The 15,179-nt window shown below is 40.8% G+C and overlaps 2 protein-coding genes across 3 annotated transcripts in view; one reads left to right on the forward strand and one right to left on the reverse strand.

Moving 5' to 3' along the window:
• Positions 1–15,179, reverse strand: part of SUMF1 (sulfatase modifying factor 1) — a 553,524-nt gene that overhangs the window by 170,060 nt on the left and 368,285 nt on the right. The gene's annotated exons all lie outside the window — the stretch shown is intronic.
• The window catches only part of LRRN1 (leucine rich repeat neuronal 1), a 37,091-nt gene continuing 25,341 nt past the window's right edge, over positions 3,430–15,179 (forward strand). The window contains exons 1-2 of one of the 2 annotated variants that reach the window (XM_073351165.1): positions 3,430–3,837; positions 7,457–7,561. The gene's annotated coding sequence lies outside the window, so the exon portion shown is untranslated. The remainder of the gene's footprint in view (positions 3,838–7,456; positions 7,562–15,179) is intronic. The other variant, XM_073351164.1, reaches the window with a different exon arrangement.

Here is a 15,179-nt window from a genome sequence, read left to right on the forward strand (position 1 = left end):
GAGAGGTGAGAGTTCAGAATGCTGTGGAAAGGAAAGAAACATTTGGAGACCATTTATGGGATTCTTCTGAAAATTCAATTTCTTTGCATATGAAAAACTTGACTGTTCTTTTAATGTGATCTGAATGACCTTTTTGGATTTTGAGGAAGTATTCATTGCCTCAATGGGAGAGCTGAGGCCTTTAGCGTAATTAACCAAAGGCCATATTGGCTATGTATTTAACTTATCTTCATCTCATTTAAAAAGAGAGCTTTCCTTGTTGTTAAAATCAGTTCCTGAGAAAGGTTTCAGAGTAACAACCGTGTTAGTCTGTATCCGCAAAAAGAAAAGGAGTACTTGTGGCACCTTAGAGACTAACCAATTTATTTGAGCATAAGCTTTCGTGAGCTACAGCTCACTTCATCGGATGCATAATGTCTTCTGCAGTTTCCACAGTATGCATCCGATGAAGTGAGCTGTAGCTCACGAAAGCTTATGCTCAAATAAATTGGTTAGTCTCTAAGGTGCCACAAGTACTCCTTTTCTTTTTCCTGAGAAAGTGCCATATTAATATTTCCATTATTTCCCTAGGCAAAAGCAACAAAGTTACCTCATTTTACATGTCCGGACACTTTATCTTGCCTTTATTAAACATACTGGGACAAATTCTACCTTTAGGTAGACCCATGCAAGTCCATGTATTTAAATGGGGTTGCTCAAGTGGAACCCAGGGTAGAACATACCTAATTATTTGCATGGTATAATAAAAGGATTCGGGTAGTCAGACTACACGAGTAAAAGTCATACAGTATTAAAAGTTGGTTGGGTTCATTTTAATGGATGGTATGCAAAATGGGGGAACAAAGCAATGTAGCACTCTTCAGGCATCCGTTTTCATTTAAGCCAGAGTGATACATGACCATCAAAAGTTTTGGAGAAGGGCTAATTCACACTATGCTGCCAAACTTGCAATTGATCTTAAGGGCCCAGGCCCACCAGGGAAATGCTAATGTGACGCTGACGACTCAAGCTCTAGTGCTGCATGGCATGGAGCAGAATGCTTTGTGCTGCATGCAAGCTCTCTGGAGAGAACACCTTGAACCTCTTCTTTTGGACCTCCTTATCTTTAGGGACATTCCAGCCTGTGTCTGGATCTATCTGCCTGGTGTGTTCAAATCTCACACACTTTGAGTCACGCCTGGGCCAGAGGTGCCTCTGAAGCACTGTCTTGGAGATTTTTGAACACAGCATTTCGCCCAGGCCCTAACCAAGTATCATTCACCTGCTGCCATTCTGCTAGGGAAATCACAGCCAGCTTGCATGAAGAAATCTGTTAGCAGTTCAGAGGATAAAGACAGGGGTCAGTGGCAGAAAAGGAAAAATAAGGAACAATATAAGTCAATGAGTCCAGACTGAAAGAATCAGACAAGAGGAGAGAGAGAAAACAGGGAATAAATGGGAAGCTGATGATGCTGACGTACATATTTAAACCAGGCCCTGCTCAGATTCAATTTGCTTGTAGGGCTGAAGTTTGAGCCAGCTTCTTTTTAAATCCTAGCTAATTCACCAAGCTCCTTTTTAAGCAGTCATTAACGATACATGGACATAACATCAGTGAGTGATGTTGTCTCACTTTCCTGTAAGAGAACTTCCCTAACCTGTAAATGTTCTTTGTGCCTCAATTAGGAATGCCCTCCATTTATGGCTTCAACATACAATGAGTTTTTGCAGTACAACAGTTGCTACTTAAAAAGCAGCATGTTGGCCAACAGTTACTGCACAGTGGTGTCTTGAGTCATATAAGCATTTGCCCCTATACTTAGAATGGGAAATAAATATAGTTCTGATTGGCAAAGATTGAATTTTTCAGTGGCCACCATTGTACTTGAGAACACATCACATCTCAGCATTAGCATTACTCTCCTCCATATATTGTTTATTGTATAAATCGTTTTGTATTCAATCTAGATGAAAGGCAAGAGACAAATGGTGCTAGGTCATGGGTGCCCTGTGAGCTAGTTCCTCTGGTAGATGTAGCTTGTGCTTTAGAATCTAGGCTCTCATTTTTAAAGAATTAGGAAGTCTCTAGACCTTAGCACTGCAAAGACAGCCTTCAGCATGTGAACCAATTCTGTGATCTCTGGCAGAGAGACAAACTCCCAACCGCTTGAAGAGAGATTTGAATTGGCTCAATGAATGCCCAGGGATGTTAGCACCAAAGCCTAATGACAATTTAAATATCAGCACTGGTAGCTATTTGACTGATCCAAACAAGAAAGCAGAGGCATCCCATATTATGAAAACTGCTCACTCTAAACTGCTCCTGTATCTTTTACTTCATACATCTGATGAAGTGGGTTCTAGCCCACGAAAGCTTATGCCCAAATAAATTTGTAAGTCTCTAAGGTGACACAAGGACTCCTTGTTTGTTTGTTTTTTTGCTGATACAGACTAACAGGGCTGCTACTCTGAAACCTGTAAACTAGGAGTGGCATCTGACTTTTAACTTCATGCATAGGCAGCACTTGGGTGGTGGGAAGAACTTGGTACTTATGTTTTCCCAATCTGATCCCTGGTACAAGGGTGCTACACAGACCCAACATCATTAACAAACCCAGGGAGAGACAAACACTCGCCTTCTTTGTCTGAAACTTGACTGGCCCCGCCTTTGCATCTCCCCCCTTATCCTGGCCAAACCCCACCGCTCAGCAAAGCGCTCAGGGCTTTCATGGGACAAAGAGGAGAGAGCTTGAGGAGGCTCGGAGGTACAGAAACGTTCCCAAGAGCAAGAGCCAAAGCCACCCCTAGGGACCAAGAGAGACAGGGGCCCGCTCCTGGCCTGAGTGTGACCGTGGGGGAGAGGGGGACAAACACAGCCCTCTTCAGACACCAAAGCGTTGGGGAGCCCTGAATCCTGGGGCCTTTGCCCAGATGCCAGCTCAGCAGCAGCAGCCCGCCTCCTTAGGGAGATGACTCTGCTTTGCAGCCATGCCCTGGGCCGCCCGCGACAACACCCAATGCCCCGCACCCCGAGCTCCCCACAGGATTTCTCCTTTGCAAAAATGTGACCCCCCCCCCCCTCCCCGCTAAGCGTAGCGCTGCGCAGCGCCAGCCCTGGCCCCTCTGTGCTGCCCATGCACCGGCTCGCATTGTCCTCCTGCACCACAGAGCAGCAGCGCCCCAACGACAACACAAGCCGGGGGGGGGCAGGGCGGAGAGGCTGCCACCCCCCTGGTTCCCACAGCAGCAGCGGGGAGCGCCCTGCCTGGCGGGCCCCACGGCCCAGCCGCGCACGCTCCCCGCCTTTGTTCCCAGCCCCTGCAGATGGTGCCCGGCTTGGGGCTCCGAGGGAGGGGTGGGGGGGGTGGAAAGGGGGGGCAGCCAATCAGGAGCCGGCCCATCAGCTGACCTGCTTTGCTTACACCAGGTGCACGCTGGCTGCAGGCAGCACAAAGCCCAGCGGAGGAGGAGGAGGAGGAGGGAAGGCGGCAGCGGAGAAGAGGAGGAGGAGGAGGAAGACGACGACGACGACCGAGGGACTGGCTGGCTGAGCAGCGGGGTGTGGAGCGGACACCGCAGCCAGCAGCGCTTAGGGCTTGGCCGAGACTTTGAGTTTTTTTCTTCTACAAATTGTATCGCGCTTTTCCCCACCCCCCGGTGGGGGGGGAGGGGGCTGGACCCTGACCCAAAAACAATCCCAGCCACGTCCCCCCGTCCCCTTTCCGTGAACGGGGGCATCTTCTGCCCAGGGGCAGCAGCTGGTGGATGGGCAGCCAGCCTGCTCCCGTCCTTCCGCGTCCCAGCGTGCGGCCAGGGGCAGGAGTCGGGGCTTAGCATCCGCCGCCTCGCACCCGCTGGGTAAGTGTTTCCTCCTTGGCTGGGGAGGGCAGACGCACTTGGAGCTGCAGGGGGGGAGGGAGGGAGGGAAGGAGGGGAGGGCAGGCATCCAGCAGTGGGGGCTGCCAGTGCTGAACTGCGGGGGTTAAGGGGCCACCCCGGGGACAATCGCAGGACCCGCCTTTGTCTCTTAAAGGTCGAGCAAAATCGCCCTGAAAACCTTGAGGCTACTTTAAAGCAGCCTCCCGGCGGAGGGGAGCCTCAGCCCAGGCTGACGCAGCCGGCTAAGGGTTAAGATTCATAATGGGACTATAATAAACGTCCCCTCCCCCATCAGCCCCCCCCCCCGCCCTTACACACACACACAGGTTATGATCTCCACACGTGCTAATAGGTGTGGTGGTTCCAAGCGATCTCCACTTCGCTCCATCCTGCTAGGGGACCAGCAGGGAGTTCCTGCTGCTACCAACTCTGTGCCAGGCAGACAAAGTGAGGAAAGTTTGCCAGGCAGTGTCCTTTGTGTTGGGAGGGATGTGGGGTAGGGGGCGAGGGAGGATGGTGACAGCAGGAGCAAGGGGTTCCCTGTCCTCCAAGGAAATTCCAGTCAGCCGGCTTTTCTAGTCAGGGATTCAGCCTCGAGGTTCCTGTCCTTTATAGAAGCTAGAGCCCTCCAGTGAAAAGCTGGCTGCTGCCAAGTCTGCCCTGTACATGGCCAAGGTATAGTTTCTCACCACCAAGAAAGTTATAAAGGGTAGTAAGATTACTGCATGAATAGTGATTTCATAGAGCATTAGGATAATCCAGGGTTGTGGGGGGTCTGTTTGTAAATTTCAAACCCACAAGGGTAAACAAGAAAATGGATAAGATGGTTTTTAAGGAATGTTGCCTGCCATTCAGATAGGCTTTTGGTGTCCCCCCAAATCATTTTTAAGGCACTTTGCTTTCCTCTAGGCTACTTCAGTTTTGCTTTTGTTTTATTTAATCACTTTTCCTAGTTTCCTCCTCCTATGTCATGTACTTGTCTAGTGCATTTATCTCACTGGTAAACTACTGAAATAAAACTGACAGCAAGTCATGTATGGAAAAAGTAGAGGAATGAAGTTTGATCACTTTATGTATAGAGTGAAACTGGTGCTGATTGTCTAGCAGGGGCATGTGTGTGTGTCTCCAAATCTCTGATTTGCATGCAAATGTGAGTGTATCCTGGCAGATGTCTTGCCTCTTCCATTCACATGAAGGAATTTGAAAAGACAAGGAGTCTTCAGTTTAACAATAGACCTTCAGAAAATGGAATAAAGGCTCAGTGTAAGTTTTTCTGTTTGGGAATTGTATGAATGGCTGTCACTTTTATCTGAAAGCCAAATTCTTTGATTGTTGTTTGCAATGAAATATTGTAGTCATGACTGCTCCATACCTGTATTCACTTGTTTTGGTAATATTTAAAAGTGTGTGTGGATGAGATGGATGGTAGAGGTAGGGAGGAGAGTATGATTTGCAATTTCAGCAGTAGCTGTTTACTCCTACATATAGATTTTTTTTCTGTACCATTATATTTTAAAAAATGCTTCAAGTGACACAATTTTGCCCATTGTACAACTTTCTAATATTACACATCACAAACTCAGCAGAAGAAAATGCACTAAATCTCACTGGGCTCAAATAATTTAGGGCCAGATCCTGAACTGGTGTAAATTGAATCCAATGGTGTATGCAGATTTGCACCAGCTGAGAATCTGCCCTAATTTTTTTTTTTATATGCAAGCCTAAGATTTAAAATATAAAAGTATCACAATCATTCCCATTCCACATCATTGTGGCTTAATGTAACAATTCAGGATGCTGAAAATCAATAACCTGATTCAAATGGCCACAACCAAGGACTTGTCTTCTCCAGTATTAGCTTGATAGACAGCACCCTGTGCACTGTTCACCTCCCAACATCGTGAAGCCCAGTAGGACAAAGGGCTTGCAGCATGAGCTGCACGTGAGTCTGGGTGAATATACCTACTAACATGCCAAGAACCAGTTGCCTCTCCTTTTGTTGGAGTCTCAGGCTGCTCTCAAGAGTAAAAGGGCCCATTCACTGAAAGGGGTTAACCCCTGCCTTCTAAAACCTCATGGAAGGAGGCATCTAGCGAGAGAGAGAGAGAGAGAGAGAGAGAGAGCGCGCGCGCCATGCATTGTATTAGAGTGTTGGATGTTATGAGGAGGAATACAACACATGTTAGTCTGCTATTTTAGATGTTTCCTTAAGTTATTTAGTGCTGGTTCAATGCATTTTTTCCCACTAGGCAATAGGGAAAAATGTAAAATCAAACTTAAATAAAAAAATGTTATAGTTGAAAGACGATAGACAGATCACCCAACCAAGCAGTTATCATTTTCGCCTTAAAGCTGCACAGTATTTGCCAAGTCACAAATCCTAGTATTAAAGCTCTTCTGTGAATGTTTGTCCTTTTTCCTTATGAACATTTCTAAATGAGACTATAAACCTTTTATTGTAAAGTAAGTAATTTAGGTGCACATGAAATAATCCTGGAGACATTTAAAATGACCAAAGCCTTACATCAGATGAGATCTCATTGTTATCTTAAGTGTTTTATTTAAATAAAATATTTTTCTTTATTTTTCTGGAATTAAAAAAATTTAAGAAAGATAAATTTGGACAGAGAAAAACAAATGAATTCATGGGGGGGGAAGCATTCCAGATAATGAAATAGGATTTGTTATATCTGATGAGACTATTGGCCTATGTAATATGGTATATTGCTTTTGGTAGTGGTAAATATCTGATGCTCCAGAAGAAGTTGACGCCCCCTTCCTTCCATAATGCTGCATGCATATATAGTACCATACCCTGAAAGGAAGAGATTCCTTCCTCATCCCCTACTGTGGGTGTTCAGTTTACATTCTGAAGCTTGAGATTTTTTTTCCAAGAGCTGAAAACATCATGGAATTGCCATTTAACAAAAGTATTTGCTTTCACAATTCAAAATTTATCTGAATAGACCTTTATACCATCCTTATAAAATGTACATATCCTCATAACTTTATTGAACTTCAAAAGGATAAGTTACAGTGATGAAACTAAAAGACTGCTTGTACCAATCACTGAGATTATATTGTTTAGAAAGGGAAATAGCTATGTTGCACATTCCATGGCATATACAGTGATCTACTTTAATCAATCTAAAAAATTAGGAAACATGAATTGTGGAAGACTTTTCTGCAATAAGGTAGCAAGTTCACATGGAAAGCAGACAGATTTCTGGTTTTTTTTGTTTGTTTGTTTTTTAATTCAGATGATTGCTTTTGAGATATTTAGCAAGATCTTTGGTAGCAAGATCTGTTTTTAAAAAAAGTGTTTAGTCTGTGCATCTTATTCCAGCTCATGGATACAGTACAAGCATTTAACTCAAGAACAGAGCTTTGATTAATATTTAATTATCAGAGGTTATACATGCAAGCAATTGCTAGCAGAATTCTTTCAAGGGCACATGTTCTGTTTTCCTACACTCAAAGCAGCATTCACTAAAGTAATGGACTAACCTCGTTGTTTTCATTTGATGCAATATCAGGGCACTTTGGAGACCAAGGAAAACTTCTCCTTAATTATATTTCTTGTGTTATGCTTTCTCAGTACATCATTATAGCAGCATACTGCACCTGTCAATGAAGGCAACATTTGGAAGCGCTTGACTTTTAGGGGAAACTAGTAAAACACCTTGCATGAATCATAACTCAGGTACAACATTTAAAACTACAGCTTGCATAATTTATTAAAATATTTTTATTGCTATGACTTTGCTGTTAATTTTTGTGACTATCAAGGATGATGCCACCTCCAAACTTATTTAAACAGATTTTAATTCTATTTTAAAATGCCCACTGTTGCACATGGCGACCTTTGTAACAAAGGTCATGGTAAGATTGTTTCTGATGTACCAAAGGTTACTTCTGGGCCTCTAGTTTATTTGCATGATATTAACAAGTAAAACAAGCTCCGCCCCCCCCAAGATTTTATTCATCAATATCATTACAGATGTCAACCACAATATTTCAGCATTCCATGGGGTACTTACTCAGGCAAAACTCGCCGTTATGGACCTAATACAAAGCTCACTAAAGTCAATGAAAAAATACTTCCTTTGACCTCAGTGGGATTTGGATTGGGTGCCAACTAGGTAAGGACTACAGGATTGGACTAGGGCATCAGGAAGAGATTAAACCAAAGGGGGGCAGGGTTGAAATCAAGTGATATTTACAAGAAAACATTGCATTTTACAGCATTATTCAAACAAATACAGTATCAAGCAAATTGCAAAAAAATTGGAAATATTTACTGAACAATCATCCTTCAAGAATTAAAAACTATTCTTACTCTGACTTTTATTATGATGTGTATATTATAACTAAAGAGCTGTCTGTTCTTTGAAGCCCTGATTAATATAAGTGAGTTATAATTTTCTGACCCAAGCTATCCCAGTTCACATATATTATTCTATTGGCAGACATGTGGTCTCCACAGCTGTCCCCTCATTTGTGTATGAAATAGAAACACTGGTGGCACTTGTAGGTTACCATAGTTACATGAACAATACATGTGTGATACTTCATTCTTCCAAGCTAAAGGTTGGCTTTTTTGTTTTGTTTTCTGGCAGACATTTTGTAGGCATAGGACTGAAGAAAATCTATGTAAAGTTTCTGGAAGCATGTAATTCATTTCCCCTTTTTATCTGTTTCCGTAATATTAATTCACAGCAGTCTTGTATTTCAAATGCTAATCGTGCATCTTCACCTAATTAAAAGCCTCATTCTGCAAGGTGCTGAGTGAGTGTCACAAAGAAGGTGCCAAGCAATTAGCAGAATGAGGCCATAAATACCATGGCATCTGTAAAGAATATTGAGCTTGTTTCTATACCATAATATATCTTGCAGACCTTGTCTGTCACACTTTGGGTTTTTAATGTTTTGTTCATATTTCTCTGCATAGATGTACACTCTGTGTTAACAAAATATTAGTGTTTGCTTTGATTTATAAAGAAAAGAGGCAGAAAAACACTTATTGAAGGAAATTCCACCATTAGGTCTTTTGTACTTGACACAGAATAAATCTCCTAAATAAATATGCCTTTAGGAAAAAGTAAACACAGGAGTTGTAGCTAAGAAAAGTGTTCCTACAAGTGGCTTAGGCTGGCCTACACTAAAAAGTTAGGGTGACCTAGTTACATTGCTTAAGGCTGTGAAAAATCCACACCTATGAATGAAATAGTTAAGCTGACTTCCGTATAGACAGTGTGAGGTCAACAGAAGTTGCATCAAACAAGCTACTGCCTCTCATAGAAGTGGATTGCCTGTGCCAAGGGGAGAACCTGCTATAGCATTTCAAATGTAAACAAGCCTATAGTCTCAACACCTAGAAAATTACAACAAAATAGGGGGGAATGCATGGCAGTAAAAAAACAAAACCCCTAATCTACATTAAACCAATATTGTCATATCACAATACTAATAAGTGTTGTGCTTCCCAAAAGATTGGTCTCCTATTCTGAAAAGCTAATAAGAGAATTAAGAGACTAATTTTTAATGCAAAATAGACCAATGAACATCTGATTTTGAAAGACACTAACTTTGTCTTGTATTCTTTGTGGTTATAACTGACTGAGCTGTTATCTTTTAATATATTGAAAGCAGGCAGTCAATAATGGAGCATACCTTTTCTTAAGCTATACCTAAACAAAAAAAATTAAACTACATTTTCTTATTAATTGCTTTTTAAAAACAATCACTTTACTACAAATATGTTTACATTGGCCTTTTGTGAAGTTCGATGGCTTCTCTCAATACACTGGGTGAGATTTTCAGAACCGGTCACTGTTGACCTAGCTTTGCTCCGATTGGAGTCAATAGGCGTTCATTGACGTTAGTAGGAGCAGAGCTATGCCAAATGCTCTTGAAAATCCTACTATAAAATGCTCAATATACCTTGGGAAACTTTAACTTGTAATTTGCAAGTTCTCAGTGGAAAATTTCATTTGTCCAAATTCGGTGGTGCGGTTTTCTTTTGATGATGCACACCAGACCTTTGGTCTAGATCTTGCTATTGACTTAAGTGGCAAGAGAACAGAGACCAAACTTTATTTAGAGCACACAGTTTTAAGATAGGCAAAATATACTTGATCTAGAAGGTAGATATAAAGTTTAAAATTACTTTGCCTTTCCTTTAAATACTGGTCTTAAATGTTTAGCAGGACATTGTTTTGAGATGTAATGGCTTCAAACTGTATAGGAGTTATGAAAGTGCCATAGAGATATTCTTGCCTTTATTTTGTACAATAACCTTGATACATAACTCACTTTTCTAAAATGCCAGCCATCATTCTTTTTATGATAGCATAGTTTGATACTTTCTCTGCTGCCTCACAAAGTTTAATACCAAAGGGAAAAAAGACTCACGGGTTTTATTTAGGAATTGTTAGCATCTCATTTCCAGATATTTAATTTAATAAACTCCTGTGAATACATCAATTTATATGGCTGTCACCTTTGATTAGAGACCTGGAGAGAAATTGCTGTTTCTACAGGGAAGCAGGAGATCCCAAGTCAGTTGCTGTACTGGAACTGAAAGTGCATGAAAGTGACAAAATAGGGGCTTTTCTAAGCATAATTTTTTGATTATATGTAAAAAAAAAAATCAGAATAACCTAAAACTTTCACTTCCAAAAGTGCTGGTCCAAATTGTGTTCGTTACATGGCTGCAACTTCCAAAAGGCTTCAACTGGAAGTTGTGCTTGTGTAGTTTAACAGAATAGGGTTCCTTGTGATTAGTAATCTCTTCCACATTACTTGTTTCGTGGATTGTTACATGACTGCTTAAGAAGTGCCATAAGCTAATATTTATCTGTGTATTATAGCAGGAAGTTTAGAACTAAGTATATAATTTTCAGAGATCGAAATATGACTGACTCCAAAGCTGGACTCTCCCTACCTTTATGCTGCATATTCAAGAATATGAGCTAAGTCGGCCAAATTCATCCCTGAGGAAGCTCTATTCAATTCAAAGAATGAAGATGCTGGAGTTTCACCAGGGCTGAATTTGGCTCAAGTGACTTTTTAAATAGCTGTGTCTCATGCATATTTCCACATGTCTGGTTCTCTTGATGTTCAGTATTTCCATGGTATTTTATAGGGTTAACCAAGAGTTTTTGTTGTAGCGGTTGGACATCTTGATAGACCAATGCAGAGCAGTTTTATGCACGTATCACCAATTCTGTCCCAGATACACAGTTTCTGGGTTTCCTAGAAACTGTGTATGTTCCCTTTCCCCACACTGCTCATGTTCATGGGTTTTTGCTATGACAAATGCAAAGCACAGATGCCAACTTTCATGTGGTAAATAAGCACCCCGACTTTCACTGTAAACCAGCTAATTCCATTTCAAGCCAATCCCTAAGAACCCCAGCACTCTGACTAGGTCCCTGCCACAGTGTGCAGTCTGGGACTGTGATGGGCCTGCTGTGCACCCCTGACTCTCTCCGCTCCCCCTTGCCCCTGCTTTCCAGGAGCCAATCAAAAAAAAGAAGCTGCTACTAGCCAACAAGCAACTCTCAAGCCAATTAAGCCAAAAACAAGCCCAATTTCTGCCTTTTTTTTTTTCCTGTGGGTTTGGCATGTCTGATGCAAAGTTGACGCAGATACATCTGGTCCCTGCAAGAGTCTGATGGTGAAAGAGCTTCCCCCCACCCATCCCCCTAATAATCAAATTGGGAAACTGCTCACACCGCCACCATAGGCACTCTAAGATATGGCCTATGTTATCCCACCAGAAGATGTCGATGTTAGCTTGGATCTCCATCTGTATAACAGATCTGTTCCTCTGACTGCAATACTTCAAATGGGGCCACTAATCCCACTTTGTGAGATAAATTTTAAAACAATTAATGGGGGAAAATGGTCTTGCTTAATCTAAATAAAATGTTTACATGGTTTCTCCACCATACTGGAGATCTGCTCAGCTTATGTTCCTTGCATTCAAGCAATGGTCTTACAGTCAGCTGAACTTCAAAATCATTAAGCAAGTTCCGATGCAATCTTTGCAGTTTGGTTTGCTTTCATGAAAAGTTGACATGAGGTGCAATTCGCCAATGACTTTCCCTTCAAGAAACCCCCCTGAGGTCAGTGGAGTTTCATAGGGTATTCGGCAAAGCAGAATTTGCCCTATAAAGTCTTCCTACTCATAAGCTTAAGGTCCTAATCCAGCACCCAGGGAAGACCGTGAAAAGACTCCCATTGATTTCAGAGGGAACTGGATTGGATCCCAAAGCTCTGATTCAGTTTAACTCCTGCACTAGGTTTCCAAGAAGGTTCACAGATTCACTTGTCAGCAACACACTGCAGGATCAGGGCCTAAGAAATTAAACTAGCATAAAAGCACTTTGTTAAACAGGAAGCAGAACGCTTATAAATCAGTATTTTTTGTAACTTTTGTTTTGTATTTGCAGATAGAATAGTTGTGGTTGTCCAGAATGCAGGATTTTAGATTTTTTTATTATAGAAAGTATACATCAAAGCTGTCAAATGTCGTTGACAATACGTGTAGTCTATCACAGATACAATAATTCCTATATTTTCTGTGAGTTTTTTTATGGATCACTTTATTAAGCAACACCAAAAATACCTAGTAAATGCACACCTTGCTAATGCACATATTAGTATGAAGATCATTTATTCTGATAGGTGCTTCATCAAATTTAAATTATAGATGATCACTAATTAGAAACTGATTAAGTATTGACATTTAAAAAACCGGCCATCCTTCTAATCCTAGATATTGCTATGAATTGCAGAAGGTAGTTGTAGATCCTGATTTCCCCTGTGGGTAAACAAAGCTGCTAAGTGAACTGTTTTCAAGAACCAAAAAAAAAAGTTTGCCAAGAAATGATGACGTAACGTCTTAAAACAACTTCATTACAGTACAAGATACCTTGTGCACTCAGACAAACGGTCTTTATAAATTAGTGGACAAATACATTTATATACAAAACATTTCAATGTCTGGATAAATCGTATCAATTAGGTGAAGTCTTTACATTCTGAGTTTAATTTAAAAAAAGCATCAACAGTTTAAAATCTTTACTGCAAAGTATAAATTGCTATTTCTGTCAATTCTAACAGTTATTGCTCATCCTATATATTTCTCAGAATTTTAAATAAGCAATTATATTTATGGGAAACTTGCTGACTTGAAAATGACAAACCTGAGGAGCAACATTTGGGAATAGTTTCTATGTCCTTTTTAAGTGCATGTATGTAATATGATATACAAATTCCCCTACTCTCTGTAGGTCTGTCTTAAGATTATGAACTGCTCAGAACAAGGATCATGCTTTCTTTTCGGTATGGAAAACACATTGCTTTGCAAATTTTGGGTGCTACTAGAGATGCAGTATGATAAATATTTGCTTGATGTTTTCTCAGTTTTCAGTTGAGATGGACTTTAATCTTTTAGATGACAACTGTATGTTACCAGCCATTCCCCCCGCCCCCCCCCCACGATACTAGTTAAATTATTGATGGAATTAAATAGTGATGGGAAATCTCAAAAAAAAACCAAAAAAACCTAACCACCACTCTTTTTAAGTAAGGTACTGTGTTTAGTTTAAAGTGTTATATTACCAACAGTGAAAGAAGAACCAGGAGGTTCTCCGGGGAAAAAAAGCTTATGCAGAAAACTACATGTAGAAAACTATTCAGAAGAGAAGTGTCCTAAGACACTAGTAAAATAGGAAGTGAAACTATGGTACCCATTAACTTGATGAGAAGTTATTTTCACTAATATCAAGTAAACTTTAATTCAGTCTAGCAACAAAAACAAATCAGGCTGCTTAATGGAATTGCTTCTATGCTACCTTGACTTGGTTAGGTTCCAAATCCTGTGGCTTGGTGTTAACAGCCTATATATTGGATCTTTAAGCACCTACCATGATTCATCTATTTATTTTCTTTTGGGTGTGTTCACACTATTGAATGACAGGTTTCAGAGTAACAGCCGTGTTAGTCTGTATTCGCAAAAAGAAAAGGAGTACTTGTGGCACCTTAGAGACTAATATAAAGTCTGCAGCAGTTTCCACGATATGCATCTGATGAAGTGAGCTGTAGCTCACGAAAGCTTATGCTCTAATAAATTGGTTAGTCTCTAAGGTGCCACAAGTACTCCTTTTCTTTTTACTATTGAATGAGCCATCAAAAGCCTCCATACCAGCCAATTCAATACACTGTTTTATTAACCTACATCTATAACAAAACACTATGTAATATGGGACCTGATCCTGTATTCCTTGCATTCACACAATTGCCAGTGAAGTCAGTACGAATGCAGGATGAACCCCCTGCAATATGTTAATACATAAGTTGCACAGAAAGAGATACTGTAAAAGTAAAGCTTTTGACTTTATTTAATGTTTAATCTCTGTGGTAATTAAAGTAATTATTTTAGTACAGCCCTATAAAGAAAAATAAATAAAATTACCAAAAAGTGCAATACAACAACAACAAGGCTCTGTCCCTCCTTTTTTACTTGTTTGTTGGTACAGAATCTAGGCTATAAAAGTAAATGAACTGTTTGCTTGTTATTATCGCAAAGCTTATGTGCTTCCTATAGCCATTGCCATTATGATGTCAATCTTATAAATTCACACTTAGAAACTGGCTCATTGATTTTTATTTTTTTGGCAACTTTTTCTAGCAAAGATTTCCTGGATACCACTCAGTGTGGTACTAACCACCTGCAGACTGGGTCTGCCCAAGCAGATGGGGAACCCAGATAAGTCACAAAATGAAGCCTCCGCTAGAGCTGTGTTGGAAGCAAAATAATCACACTGGCAGGGAACCAGAGGGGGAAAGAGAGGGAAAAGCTCTTGTCTCTGGCTTAATGAAATGTATGTGCAGTTCAGGCACACACATTTTTCTGTTGTTGAAGGCATTTCTCACATATACCATATTTTTATTACTATTTCTACCTGTAAAATTATCACTCATCAGATAAACTAGGCAAGGTCATGACATTCTTTTCCAGCACTCCTTCCCAGCTCCCTAGTTCTTTTTTTTTTTTTTTTTTTGGGGAGGCCACTGATCCTCTTTGTGCATCCTTTCAGGTAATGAGCTGTCTAGGCTACCATTCAAAACCCAGTAATCTTACATTCAAATCTCCATGACCAGCCTTGCATGAAATAGATAAACACATAGAGGCATAATGGACCCTAAAGTCATTTTGGGATATTCTGTTTGGTAGAAGACAGTGCCTAGCTGCTTTCTCTGCTGGGACTGTTGAGAATAACTTGTCACAAAAGTCCAAATTTAGGTGA

This window comes from Lepidochelys kempii, chromosome 7 (genome assembly GCF_965140265.1).
Source record: "Lepidochelys kempii isolate rLepKem1 chromosome 7, rLepKem1.hap2, whole genome shotgun sequence".
Taxonomy (NCBI): Eukaryota; Metazoa; Chordata; order Testudines; family Cheloniidae; genus Lepidochelys; species Lepidochelys kempii.